Source organism: Mustela nigripes, chromosome 8 (assembly GCF_022355385.1).
Source record: "Mustela nigripes isolate SB6536 chromosome 8, MUSNIG.SB6536, whole genome shotgun sequence".
Classification (NCBI taxonomy): domain Eukaryota; kingdom Metazoa; phylum Chordata; class Mammalia; order Carnivora; family Mustelidae; genus Mustela; species Mustela nigripes.
Genome location: NC_081564.1, coordinates 91,250,126 through 91,262,352, shown reverse-complemented (window position 1 = coordinate 91,262,352; position 12,227 = coordinate 91,250,126). Strand labels below are relative to the sequence as shown.

Here is a 12,227-nt window from a genome sequence, read left to right as displayed (position 1 = left end):
TAGACACCACGATCTGGCCTGGAAAGGTGTCTACACCACCCGGAGTGACACAGATACGGGGGGGTAGACACCACGATCTGGCCTGGAAAGGTGTCTACACCACCCGGAGTGATGCAGATACTGGGGGATACACCACGATCTGGCCTGGAAAGGTGTCTACACCACCCAGAGGGACCCACAGACTCTGGGCGACCCTCTGAGAGCCCCAACAACACGAGTCTGCAGAAGCAGAAAATTCCATCCTCCGTCCCTATGAGGTCTCTGAACAGCCAGACCAGTCTGGAAAAGAACAAAGTTGGAGGTCTCACACTTCCCGGTTTCAAGACTACGACGAAACCAGAGTGTGGTCCTGGCCTCCAGGCAGAACCAAAGGAACAGAGCAGAGAGCCCAGAGACCCAGTGCACGGTCTGTGCTTACATGATTCTCGACGAGGAGGCCAAGCCCATTCAGTGGGAGACAGTCTTCTGGACACGGCGCTGGGAAACGGGATGGAAGAAAGGGTGAGACCCTCCTCTTCTCCCAGAAACATTAACTCAAAATGGATCAAAGACCAGGATAAAAGAGCCAAAGCCACAAAACCCACAGGAGAAAATACGGGCAGAGCCTTCATGACATTGATTTGGTAATGGGTTCTTGGATATGACACCAAAAGCATAAGCAACAGAAGAAAATATCAGTTAATTGGACCTCATCAGCATTAAAAAATTCTGTGCACCAAAACCAGTAACAATAAAGTGAAAAAACACCACAGATCAGATTATAGGGAGAGGGCGCCTGGGTGGCTCAGTGGGTTAAGCCGCTGCCTTCGGCTCAGGTCATGATCTCAGGGTCCTGGGATCGAGTCCCGCATCGGGCTCTCTGCTCAGCAGGGAGCCTGCTTCTCTCTCTCTCTCTCTCTCTGCCTCCCTCTCTGCGCCTACTTGTCATCTCTGTCTGTCAAATACATAAATAAAATCTTTTAAAAAAAAAGATTATAGGGAGAAAATATTTTCAAGCCATATCGTATCTCCGATAGAGGGTTAGGATCAGTGAGCGCCACATATCCAGAGAACTCAGCTAAACAAAACAACTTTAAAATGGGCAAAGCAGGGGCGCCTGGGGGGCTCAGTGTGCTAAGCCTCTGCCTTTGGTTCGGGTCATGATCTCAGGGTCCTGGGATTGAGCCTCGCATCGGGCTCTCTGTTTCCCCCTCACTCTCTGCCTGCCTCTCTGCCTACTTGTCATCTCTGTCTGTCAAATACATAAATAAAATTTTTAAAAAATAAAAATAAAACCGACCCATAGGGAAGTGGACACTCGGGCAGTACAAAGAACAGGAGGAGAAGACGACCTTTCATCCTATCGCCACAGGCAGCCGTGGGAACCCGGCTCTTCTCTCCCAGTGTCCTGTCTCGCGGCTGGCTGCCTCCAGGCATCGGCTGGCGTCCTGGGCTCCGAAGGGGGCAGGCCGTGGCGCACGGGGAGGTGGGACATCCCCATCAAGTTCTGAAAGCCTGGGGGCCAGAGTTGCAGCGTCCGCAGATTCCACGCCCAGGCTCTCCTCACCTTCCCCAGGGGATGTCGGTGGTAAAAGAAGAAGCTTGAGCGAGACTTTCAAGACGTTTGGGGCTGTGCTGTCTGGCTGGACAGGAATGGACAGGGACTGTGAGGATGCCCACGGTTTTGTTAAGTTGTGGCTCTTCTAGTGACCCTGGGACCCCCGTGCGGAGCCTGTGTTGGACCTTCTTGGCCTCCACCCCCACATCAGTCTGCAGTCGGGGAGCTTGTGATAGACGCTGTGCACAGCCTCTCGTCCCAGGATGGCCCGTTACTTACACCAGCATTCCCCCAACACCAGGCGTTATTGTAACATTAGCCTACAATCAGACACTGTGAATGCTCCTGCAAATTCAAGTCACTTGCTCTGAAAGCTTTCCTCCTCCTCCACGAAGCGTCTTTAGATCAGCATCTACGACAGCAAGGAAAGGGGATGGTCCATGTCTGCCTCGACCTTCCCCTTCAACAGCAAGGACGGTGGACGGTACGTGTCCAGCATCAAATTCCCTTCAAATCCACGTCACAGTGACTTTCAAGGTGACACATTTGTCCAGAACTTTTTGCTAAACCTTTATATGAAATAGTTGCACATACATTCTAAAGATTAAATTTATTTTGAAATATCTGTGGGTTCATATACTATAAGGACATTCTGTGTGTCCTTCTCCCGGCTGGCCCTGTGCTGCAACCACCAGGACGCTGGCAGCCCAGATGCAGGACATCCGTTGCCGCCAGGGTCCCTCCTGTCACCAGGTGTGGATCTACTGCTAATCTGTTCCCAATCTCTGTATTTTCATCAATTCAGAATATTACATAGAATGGTTACCTGGAGATTAGATTAGAGATTAGATTAGAATTATTACCTAGAGGTTGGCTTATTTGACACAGAACAAGTCCCTGAAGATTCCTCCAAACTGCCGGTGTCTTAATACATTCTCTCACTTCAGCTTTTCCCTTCATGCTGTTAAATGGTCCTTTGAAGAGCAGGTTTTAATTCTGATGAGCTCAAATTTATCAAGCCAGATATGATGGATCATACTTTTGGTGTTAAGTCTAAGAACTATTTGCTTAACCCCAAATCCAAATGGGTTTCTCTTATTTTTTTCTTAAAGTTTTACAGCCGTACATTTTACACCTGAAATGTGATCCATTTTTAACTCAATTTTGATACAAGGTGTGAGGTTAAGGTAAGGTCCTTTTTTTCCCACTTATGGATGACCAGTTGCTCAAACGTCATTTGTTGTAGAGGCTCTGCTTCCTCCGCTGAGCTGGTTTTGAAAATTTGTTAAAAACTAGTTGGATATACCGGTGTGGATCTGTGTTTTGTTCCATTGTTCTGTGCATCTGTCCTCCTGCCAGCACCATGGGGTCACGGTTCCTGGATCTCTATAATGAGCACTAATACCGGGTTGTGAGACCTCACCATTTATTCTTGTTTTTCAAGATCGTCTTAGCTATGTTAGAGGTCATGCCTTTCCATATGAGTTTCAGAATAAGCTGTCTGTATCTACAAAAATTCTTGCTGGGATTTTGATAGACATTTTATTAAATCCACAGATCAATTTGAGGAGAAAAAAAACAGCTAAGCTACATGGAGTCTTCTAATCCATGAACATGGTATGTCTTTCCATTTGTTTAGGAGGTTTGGGGCACATTCCTTGGAATCCCCCACGTAGCTGTTCATGCTATCTGTATATAGGGCAGCTGTACTTCTTCCTTCCTGACCTGTACCTCTTTTATGTCCTTCCCTGGTTTTATCTAACCTCCAAGACTAGGTTGAGTAGCAGCAATGACTGAGGACAGCTTTGTCTCATTCCTGATCTTAGGGGGAAAACATGCAGCCTTTCACTGATACGGGTTAGTATTTTGAGGTTTTTTGTAGATGCTCTTTGTCTAGTTGAATATCTATTTCTAGTTTTCTGAGAGTTTTTCATTACGGGTGGGTGTTGGATCTTATCAAATGCTTTTTTTTTTTTTACATCAATTGATATGACGCTATGCCTGTTCTGTGGATATGGGTGATACTGATTGATTTTTTAATGTTGAGCCAGACTTGCATGCCTGGAGTAAATCTCACTTGGTCTGCAACTCTATACATCACTGGATTCAATTTGCTAATATTTTATTTAGGATTTTGTGTCTAAGTTCACAAAAATATTGATATTTTTTCCTTTTGTTCCTTTTTGTGCTTTCCATTATGGTCTCCAGGTAAAGCTAACCTCATAAAGTGAGTTAGGAGTTCCCTCCTTTCCGCTGAATGATTGATAGGATTAACTCTTCTTTGAATGCTTGGTAAAGTTTTCTAGTGAAATTGCCTCAGCCTGGAGATTTCCTTTCTTAGGAGTTTTAAAAGAATTAACACATTTTCTAAGTTCTATTGATTTGAGACTGGTGGCTGCTTGTTTCAGCCCAGGAACAGGATAGCCATGTGAGGCCGACTGAGCAGGCATCATAGGACCAGGTTGGCCTGAATGCAGGTGCCTGCCTGGAGCACAGACACTGGCCATGGGCTCAGGGCCCTGCCAGCCCTGCAGCCTGGGTTCCCGCAGTGACAGAGGAGCAGTCTGAAACCCAGAGTAATGAAGGAGACAGGGAGGAAGGCTTTGCTGAAATCCCATGACCTGCGTGGGCCTTTAGCGTCCTTGGGTGAAGCTCTTAGGTCTTCTAGAAGAGGTGAACAGCTTCTCTTTGTGGGTAGGCTGCCCTGGAGTGCTGTCTGAAGAGGATGACTCAGTGGGCATGGGTACCCTCCCTGCCGGGGCTGAGGGTTAGGACGGAATGTCATAGAATGGCAGAACAGCATCTGCGTGCAGCTGGAGGCTGATGACCCCTGGCTCTCCCGTGCATCTAAGGACCGATCTGGGGCAATGCAACCAGGATCAGCTTTTCTAGGTGTGATGTGAGGAGGGCCAGCCACGTGAGGGGGTGCGGCCCCGACACCCCAAGTGTTGCCACGGCACAGAAGATGGAGAACGGCTGGAGGGCGGGGGCTGTCTGGGCCTGGGGCAAGCTGGGGAAGGGGCTTGAGTCAGGAACTGTGTCCCAGTCATTAGCTTAGGAGGGTGTGTCCTCGAGTTCCTCACTCAAGATGTGAACACAACTGCTTCAAGTTAAGCGTGTGATGTGTGCAGAGGCTATAAGGCTCAGAAGCCCCGTAATGGGTTCCTGGAGAGGGAGACCCGTGCTTATGCAGGTGACCAGGCCTGTGGGCAAATGGAGGTGCTGGGGTGCTGGGGAGGTTCTGGGAGTGTCCCATGGGGTGTGAGGAAAGAGCTGGGGCCGTTCGAAGCCCTCACGCATACAGTCCTTACAATACGCGCCTCTCGGTGGCCCTTCTTTTTTTTTTTTTAATTTTATTTATTTATTTGACAGAGAGAGATCACAAGCAGGCAGAGAGGCAGGCAGAGAGAGAGGAAGGGAAGCAGGCTCCCTGCTGAGCAGAGAGCCCAATGCGGGACTCGATCCCAGGACCCTGAGATCACGACCTGAGCCGAAGGCAGCGGCTTAACCCACTGAGCCACCCAGGTGCCGCACGGAGGCCCTTCTTGAGGAAGAGTACGGACCGGGAGCCCGTGCCTGCGTGTCTGCAGGCCTAGAGCCGCCGCACAGAGGAAGGCCGGGTGAGGCGTCGGCCCCAGCTGCCTTCCTTACCTTCCCTGGCTTTAACAGGCAAGCTGGGACGGTCTCTCCAAAGGCCTTTCCAGGTGGCTCCAGGTCTGGGGCTAATTCTGACATTACACTAAAAACAGATGAGGGAGGGCAGCCCTGGGGTCTTCCTACACGAAGGATCAGGCCATGGGGAGGGACAAGAGATAAGAAAATGGCGCAAGACCCCCATTTATTACTAATTTCTAACTCCGGCCCCAAAGCAGCAGCACGTGGGGACCTGTCAGTCTGCTGGTGACCAGAGAGGAGCGCGGTTCTCATCTGCACTTGCCTCAGGAGGCTCCCATGCCCTTGTTTCTGGCCACAGCCTGCATGGGGGTCACTGCACAGTCCCAGGGGAGGTGCCGGCCCCAGAAAGCAGAGCCAGAGGTCACTCCATGGGTGGCCGAAAACGCCATAAGGACCCATCAGAACCCACATCCTGGAGCCTCTCCCCAGCAGCCCCATGTTCTGAGAGCTAATAGACGGCCCTGATTCTGAAGGGGCTCTTCTCCAGGCCTGACTGGGGGCACAGGGCACATTTGAAGGACCCCACAACAGTTCCCCTTGCCCAGGGCTGTGGGCAACGAGAGAGGGACTGGCGGAACCCACAGCAGGAGACTCCCCTGAGGTCCTGCAAAGTGCGACGGGCCCAGCCCACGGATGAGGTGGGCCAGGCCGCCGGCCATACCGGCTTGGGGTGCAGCCACCACGGGCAGCGTCTGGGAGAGGCCACCAGGCCCTCTGAGCACCGACGGACGGCTTCCTCTGGCCGCCCTTCATTTCGGGAGACGGCTGAGTCCACAGAGGCAGGGGTGTCCTGGGACACAGGCTCCGCCACTCAGCGGGGACGAGGCCTGAAGTCGCCCTGGGAGGTGTTCTCAGGGCCCTTACCTGCCTGCGTCACACAGACATCTGGAAGAGGGGTGTGAGCGAGACACCAACACGCAGAACGCCTGGCTCAGACCTGGAGGTCAGACCATCCCTGAGGGATCATCCCGGCGTCTCCTCAGCCCAAGTCAGCTCTGGACCAGCGCTGGCTTGACAGGGTATGCCCGGTGATGCTTCTAAGTTCTCCCCTGGCCGCCAGGCTTGTGCACACATAGGTATGCATGCACGCACTCAAGTAGCCACACAGGCATGCACATGTGCACCCACGCACACATGTGTGTGCACACGCATATGTATGCACACATGCATGTCCACACGCGTGCACATGTACATGTAGGTGCATTCCTGCATGCATTGTGTGTGCAGGCGTATACATGCACCATGTATCCATGCACACGCGCATGTGTGTGTTCATATACATACAAGTATCCACACACGTGTGTAGATTTGCACTCGGGCCTACATGTACATGTGTCCACAAACACGCCCTTGTGTGTCCGTGCATGCATATACATGTATCCACACACGTGTACACGTGCACACGGTGTGTATGCACGCATGCATGTGTGTACATGTATGATGTGTATCCCTGTCTCTGTCGACAGCTCCTCCTGCCCCGTGACCACCCCGGTCTCCAGAGACAGTGTCTCGTCTTGCGCAGACCCGGCTCGCTGCCGATGCCCCTGTGTGCACACGCAGCCGAAGGCCTGGCCAGCGGCACGTATTCTCACTCACAGCTTCTTCCTGCAAGAATATTTTATGCTGACCATGAACTGCCTTTACAACAAAAGGTCATTTACTTTGGAAATCTGGAAAGAGAGGACAGTGGGACCAGCCGCTGTGACGACGCGGACGCTGTGAAGGCGACCAGCCCCACAACTTCCCGAAGACGCGATTTGATTCTCTAACATTTATTTATTTATTTGAGAGTGTGGGGGAGCGGTGGAGGGCGAGAGTCAGAGACGTTCAAGCAGACTCCGCCTTGAGCACGGAGCCCAGTGCAGGGCTTGATCCCACAACGCTGAGACCATGACCTGAGCCGATACCAGGAGTGGGGCGCCAACCAACCGTGCCCCCGGGTTCTCCTGTGAAACTACTTGACATTACCTAGCAAGAGCTTCAAGCGTTCATACCTTTTGACCAAAGGCCAAGTTTTCAAGCATTTACCTAAAAAGATAGTGGTATTTACACTTAGAAACAATCCACGTGGCCAACCACAGAAGGACACGTGGACAGACTGACGATTCCATGCAAAATCTTCCCAGTAGAACGTAAGAAAGTATGAGGACATACAGCAATTGCCACTGTGTGCGTGAGTGTGGGCGTCCGTGCTGACACGTGGGACACGTGTGCGACATGTCTGTGCAGACACTGAGCGACAGAGGACATGTCCTGGTAAACCTGGAGCCATCACCTCCGGAGTGTGGAAATCACACAGGATTCTAAAAATCTGTGCCTCTCTTCAAGCTCATCCCCGCGTCTGCCATGGTAGCAGTGGACTTGCTTAATAACGAGGGAAAAACAATCACAGGAATTTTCAAATTGCACGTGTTGCTTCTGGAAACATGAGAAACTACCTTTCTCCACGTCCCTAGGGCTCAGCGCTGGCTGCTTCCCGTGTCACATTCCCTTTGCTGCAAAGTAATGTCCTCACTGTTCCCAAAAAAGGGCGTCAGCCCAGACATGACCCACGGGCCAGCCCCGCTGGAAGGGTGGCCCCATCCTTACACTCCCGCCAGGGAGTGGCTCTCCCACCGGCCGGGGCGTCTGACCACAACTTGGCCCCAAGGCAGTGCCAGGCACGGAGCATGGGAGTCGTGGCCCGTCTCGGCCTCCAGCCTGGCTGGAGGCCCCACAGAAGCCCCACACTCCGCACGCCCTCCAGTGTTGTGGGCTCCTGGGAAAATGATACGTCACAACCGCCAGAGAAGCACGGACTCGCTGATCCTGAGTGCTGCCCACCAGCTCCGACACCTGCGTCTTCTCCAGGCCCCGGCGTTCTTCTGCTTGTCATCTGTCGCGGAACGAAGAAGCCCGCATACGTATTTACTGTCCGTCCTCACCTAAAAGGTGCCTTTTTCTCTGGCGGAAATAATCAGGGAGTTTGTTCATGGTCAGAAACTGTCCATTTCTTGAAGGAAATGTAAACCAGTCCAATGAATGTGAGCCATGCTAAATGCCCCAGAGAAGTGGCCCAGTAGACAGGGGTGCTGAGCCCGGTCAAATCGCAGATGCCAAGAGGACTGTTTGCTGTGACTAGCTAATCCACAGAACGACCATTAGTTTTTAATGCGTTTTGGTTCACCAATGCATTTCACTCCCCTGCATTAACTGTTACCACGTTAAATAAAACATGCGGATATAAAACCTGTCAGGCACTTTTCCTGTCAATCTACACACAAAGATGTCTCCTCCACACCCCAAAAACACGAAAGAAAGGAAATAGGGAAGGAACCCTTTCCCTGGCTTTTACCAGACAAGGGTTTGCATGTCTGCTCTGGGCGACCGTCAGAAACCGGCCACACACGCGCACCGGCCGGGCCAGGCGGATGGCTGGGCTCCCCTGAGCACCCTGGCCCCAGCCTGCCCAATGGGCCTCCTAACTAAGAGCGTCTGGAAATGTCCGCACCTAACTAAACTGGCTCAGAGACAGACCCGGGTGCCTCAGGATGTGCGCGATCTGGACGGGGCTGTCTGATACTGTGACCCCACAGCGAGAAATACCTTTTATATTGTGGCCCAGAACACACAAAGCCACACCTGTGAGAGAGGAAGTTCTGATACTTTCCTCCTCTGTCTTGCTACAATGTTGCCAGTTCCAACCCAACCAGCATTTCCAACCTTCAGAACGATGAGACTTAGCATCACTGGGCCCGGCCGGACCCACCAAACCCAACCCACGGAGGTGTGGCCCGGATCAGGTGTCAGCCCACGGCCTTGATTTCACAGCAGCTGAGGGCCAAGGGCACGTGTGGGGACAGCCAGCCAGGGCCACACCAGCTGGGGGCAGACCCTCTGTTCACGCCCCCCACCCCGAGTCCCGCAAGGGCCAGGCAGGCGCGTGCCCTGCCCACCACACAGCCTCTCCGGCCAGTGCTACTCGTGGGCGCGAACAAATCTGCCTCTTCGGGACAGAACTGAGTGAAGACCGCCGTGCTGTCCAGATCAGCCCGATGGCGTCTGAGGCTCTGCAGGTCCCAGAAGGCCCTCGCCCTCGATTTCCTGTGCCCAACACCACTCAGTCTAAAACTTCACCCTCATTGTTCAAACATCTGAAAAGGTTAAAAATACCCAGGAATTTCAATAAATTCCAGGAACGGTCATCCTGGGCTCTGGCCACGTCTGCCTTCCTCACGGTGCGGCTTGTCCGAGGGAGGCCCAGCCGAGGGCTGGCACAGAGCAGGTGTGGCCTGGAGCGCAGGTGCACCCGGTGGCCAGTGTGAAAGAGACCCCGGAAAGGTGGGGGCATGTCCAGCTGCCCTTCCTGGGCGGGAGGAGATGAAGGACATGGAGCCCGGCCCTCAGAAGTGCTGCTGGGAGCTGGGGTGCGCGCGTTTCTGTGAACTCCCTCGCAGGGTCTGCTCCCTTAACTGAAAAGAGCACGTGGAGATCGTCTGTACTGTTCAAACATTACACTTCAATTAATCTTTTCCTACAATCAAATAAAAATATTGGGTATTTCCATTTTGAGTGAATATATTCCTTTTCCACAACACAAGTTTCTCCTCTGAAAATCCCAAAGCTAAGACATGCTCAGTCCCGCTTCTCACACGCCGCGGGAGGACGCCGTCCGCGGCGAGCAGGCCGACGTCTCCCGGCCCACGAGGCCTAGGGCACCCGCACAGCCCTCTCGGGAACATGCACCCTTACTTCTCAGGGGGTGTTGTGATGGGCAATCTTGGGTAAGCAGTCTGGAAGTCTGACTTCCTCAGCCACAGGAGGCTGAAGCAGGCTGGTCACTGGGTCCCTTCGAGCAGTTCGGTGACTCTGAGCCTTTGCAGGCTTCCTCTCGGGACCAGCTTCCACCTCGGTTCGCTCGCTCCTCAAGGTGTTTTCTGGCTTAAGTGTCCTTCCAGACAAACCGGCTTGGTACACGGAGCCCAGGGAAGGCGGCAGGTGCACACAGATCAGACACCAAGCGAGGGGCTGGCCCAGAGCCCAGGGAAAGAAAGTGCTGGATGCCTATTTCTTTCACGCCTCTCAAGCTTTGAGGTGCAGGTCAATGGCTTGCCAGGACGTGGGAGCCAGGCACCACCCTCCATGAGGACACAGAGAGCCCGGAGTGGCCCTTGCCCCACTGGGCTGCTGTCCCCTTCCCTGCCTGCCCAGGGCTCCCCGATGTTGCCCTTGCTCAGCCCCACCGGGAGCCAGCCGCCAGGCCGTGGGGCTCTAGCCCGCAAACCCCCGACGGCCCGTGAGGCTGCCTGTGAGTGCCCAGGCGCTCAGGGATTCAGACACACGTGGCCATGCTTCTCGGACCCCCTGTGCCCATCTCTTCTGGAAAAGCCCAGCTTCTCCGTCTTGCAGCGACACTCTCGCGGCTGGCTATCCTGCGGCGGCCTCCGGACCTGCCGGCACGCATGCACGCGCGCGTGCACACACACACCCTGGTCGCGCCCCATCTGCTCCCCTTCCCTCCCACCCCCACATCTCGGTGCTCGCGGCAGAAGCGGAGGACGCCCTCCCACTCTAAACCATCCTCAGCCGGCCCTGCCCCCCAGCGCCTGAGTGAGCAGTGCGGCTTCCAGAAGAGCCGCGGAACACGGAACGTGGGGCAGGAGGAGGAGGAAGAGGAAAAGGCTGCCGAATCCCCCCAAGGCCCTCAGACCCCACCTGCTTCTGCGGGACAAACCCGGGCGTTTTCCCGTTGGCTCCCAGCCGCTGTGCTCCACACAGACTGCGGGTCGAGGCGCGCGCCCACCGCACACCGGGTACAAACTCCTCATTAGAGCTCCAACGACCCACAGCCAGCTCGTGTCCTCAGAGCATCTGCCACGCACGGGACTCGGTGCCAAGCACAGAACAGAAAATCCACACAGGCTCCCGCTTCGGAGCCGGCTGACGAGGTGCGTCCCCTTCTTTTCTTCTCATGCAAAACCACGCAATTTTTTATCTTGAATTATGAAAATCTCAAGGTATAAAAAAACTTTTGCCAAGTGGAACATATACATTGTGAAAGGAAAGGAACCAGAACACTAGATGGCACCGGCCTTGGAAAGAATCTCAAAATTGTTTTCCTAACCTGTCTCCAACTGAAATACAAATATGTCTTTTCTTAGCCATAACGTATACTTTTTTGTATGTTTGGGACTGGTACGCACCAGGGAACCACAGTCGACGGGATTTCGTCCCCCAAATGGGCCCTAATGCACCCCTCCCCCAATTCCCCGTTGAAAAGAACCCAGAGCCAGTCCATCCTTTGACTAACTGGGAATTATCGATGAAGGAAGCCTCCGGAGGGCAGCCGAGCATGCTGCCCTCCACCCCGGCTGAACAGCCTCTCTTCTGCTTCAGCCAGTGCAGGGTTCATCGGATCCCTCCTGGGTTTCAGGGATCTCATGACTTCCTCCACTGCGCGTTTAGGCCTTGTGCACAAGGCGACCTTGGAGGGCTCACCCCACGAACCTTTCCAGCAGCTGTCCCACGTCAGGGCTGGGACCCAACTGCTCTCCTGCGTGTGCCGGTCCCCGGAAACCAGCCATCCGGCTCGCACCCGCAGAGTCAGAACCCATCTCACACCTGCTACTTGGTCCAGGCATTGGCCTTGAGCACACACTGGAGGAAACCATCAGTTTTTGCAGCCCAAGGAAGAGGGAGGAGAAACGGAGGCCCGGGGCAGGTAAGAAGTGCCTTCTGGAATTCTAAAGACCCAGCAGAATTCCCAGGACCCCAGCTCGGGGCTGGAGTTTCAGTCCAGGAGACAAAGGGAGTAACCGTCCCTGACCGTGGCCCCACTCCCACGGCCAGAAACCAGAAACCAAACCCTCTGGAACAAGGCAGTCTGGGAGGGGGGCTCCACCGTCACCCCCAAACCGCCAGAGCACAACCACGCGCAGGCGCAGGCAACTCCTCGGAACTCCCCTCCCCCGCCCCTGCGGGTCAGAGGGACCCCACGCGGCTCCCCCCCCCCCCCCCCCCCCCCCCCCCCCCCCCC

The 12,227-nt window shown here is 54.1% G+C and overlaps 1 protein-coding gene across 3 annotated transcripts in view; it reads right to left on the bottom strand.

Moving 5' to 3' along the window:
* The window catches only part of KCNG2 (potassium voltage-gated channel modifier subfamily G member 2), a 42,425-nt gene that overhangs the window by 28,551 nt on the left and 1,647 nt on the right, over nucleotides 1–12,227 (bottom strand). The window contains exon 1 of one of the 3 annotated variants that reach the window (XM_059409868.1): nucleotides 10,907–10,973. The exons of the other annotated variants lie outside the window; for them this stretch is intronic. The gene's annotated coding sequence lies outside the window, so the exon portion shown is untranslated. Of the gene's footprint in view, nucleotides 1–10,906; nucleotides 10,974–12,227 lie in introns of those variants that run through there. 3 annotated transcript variants of the gene reach the window in all.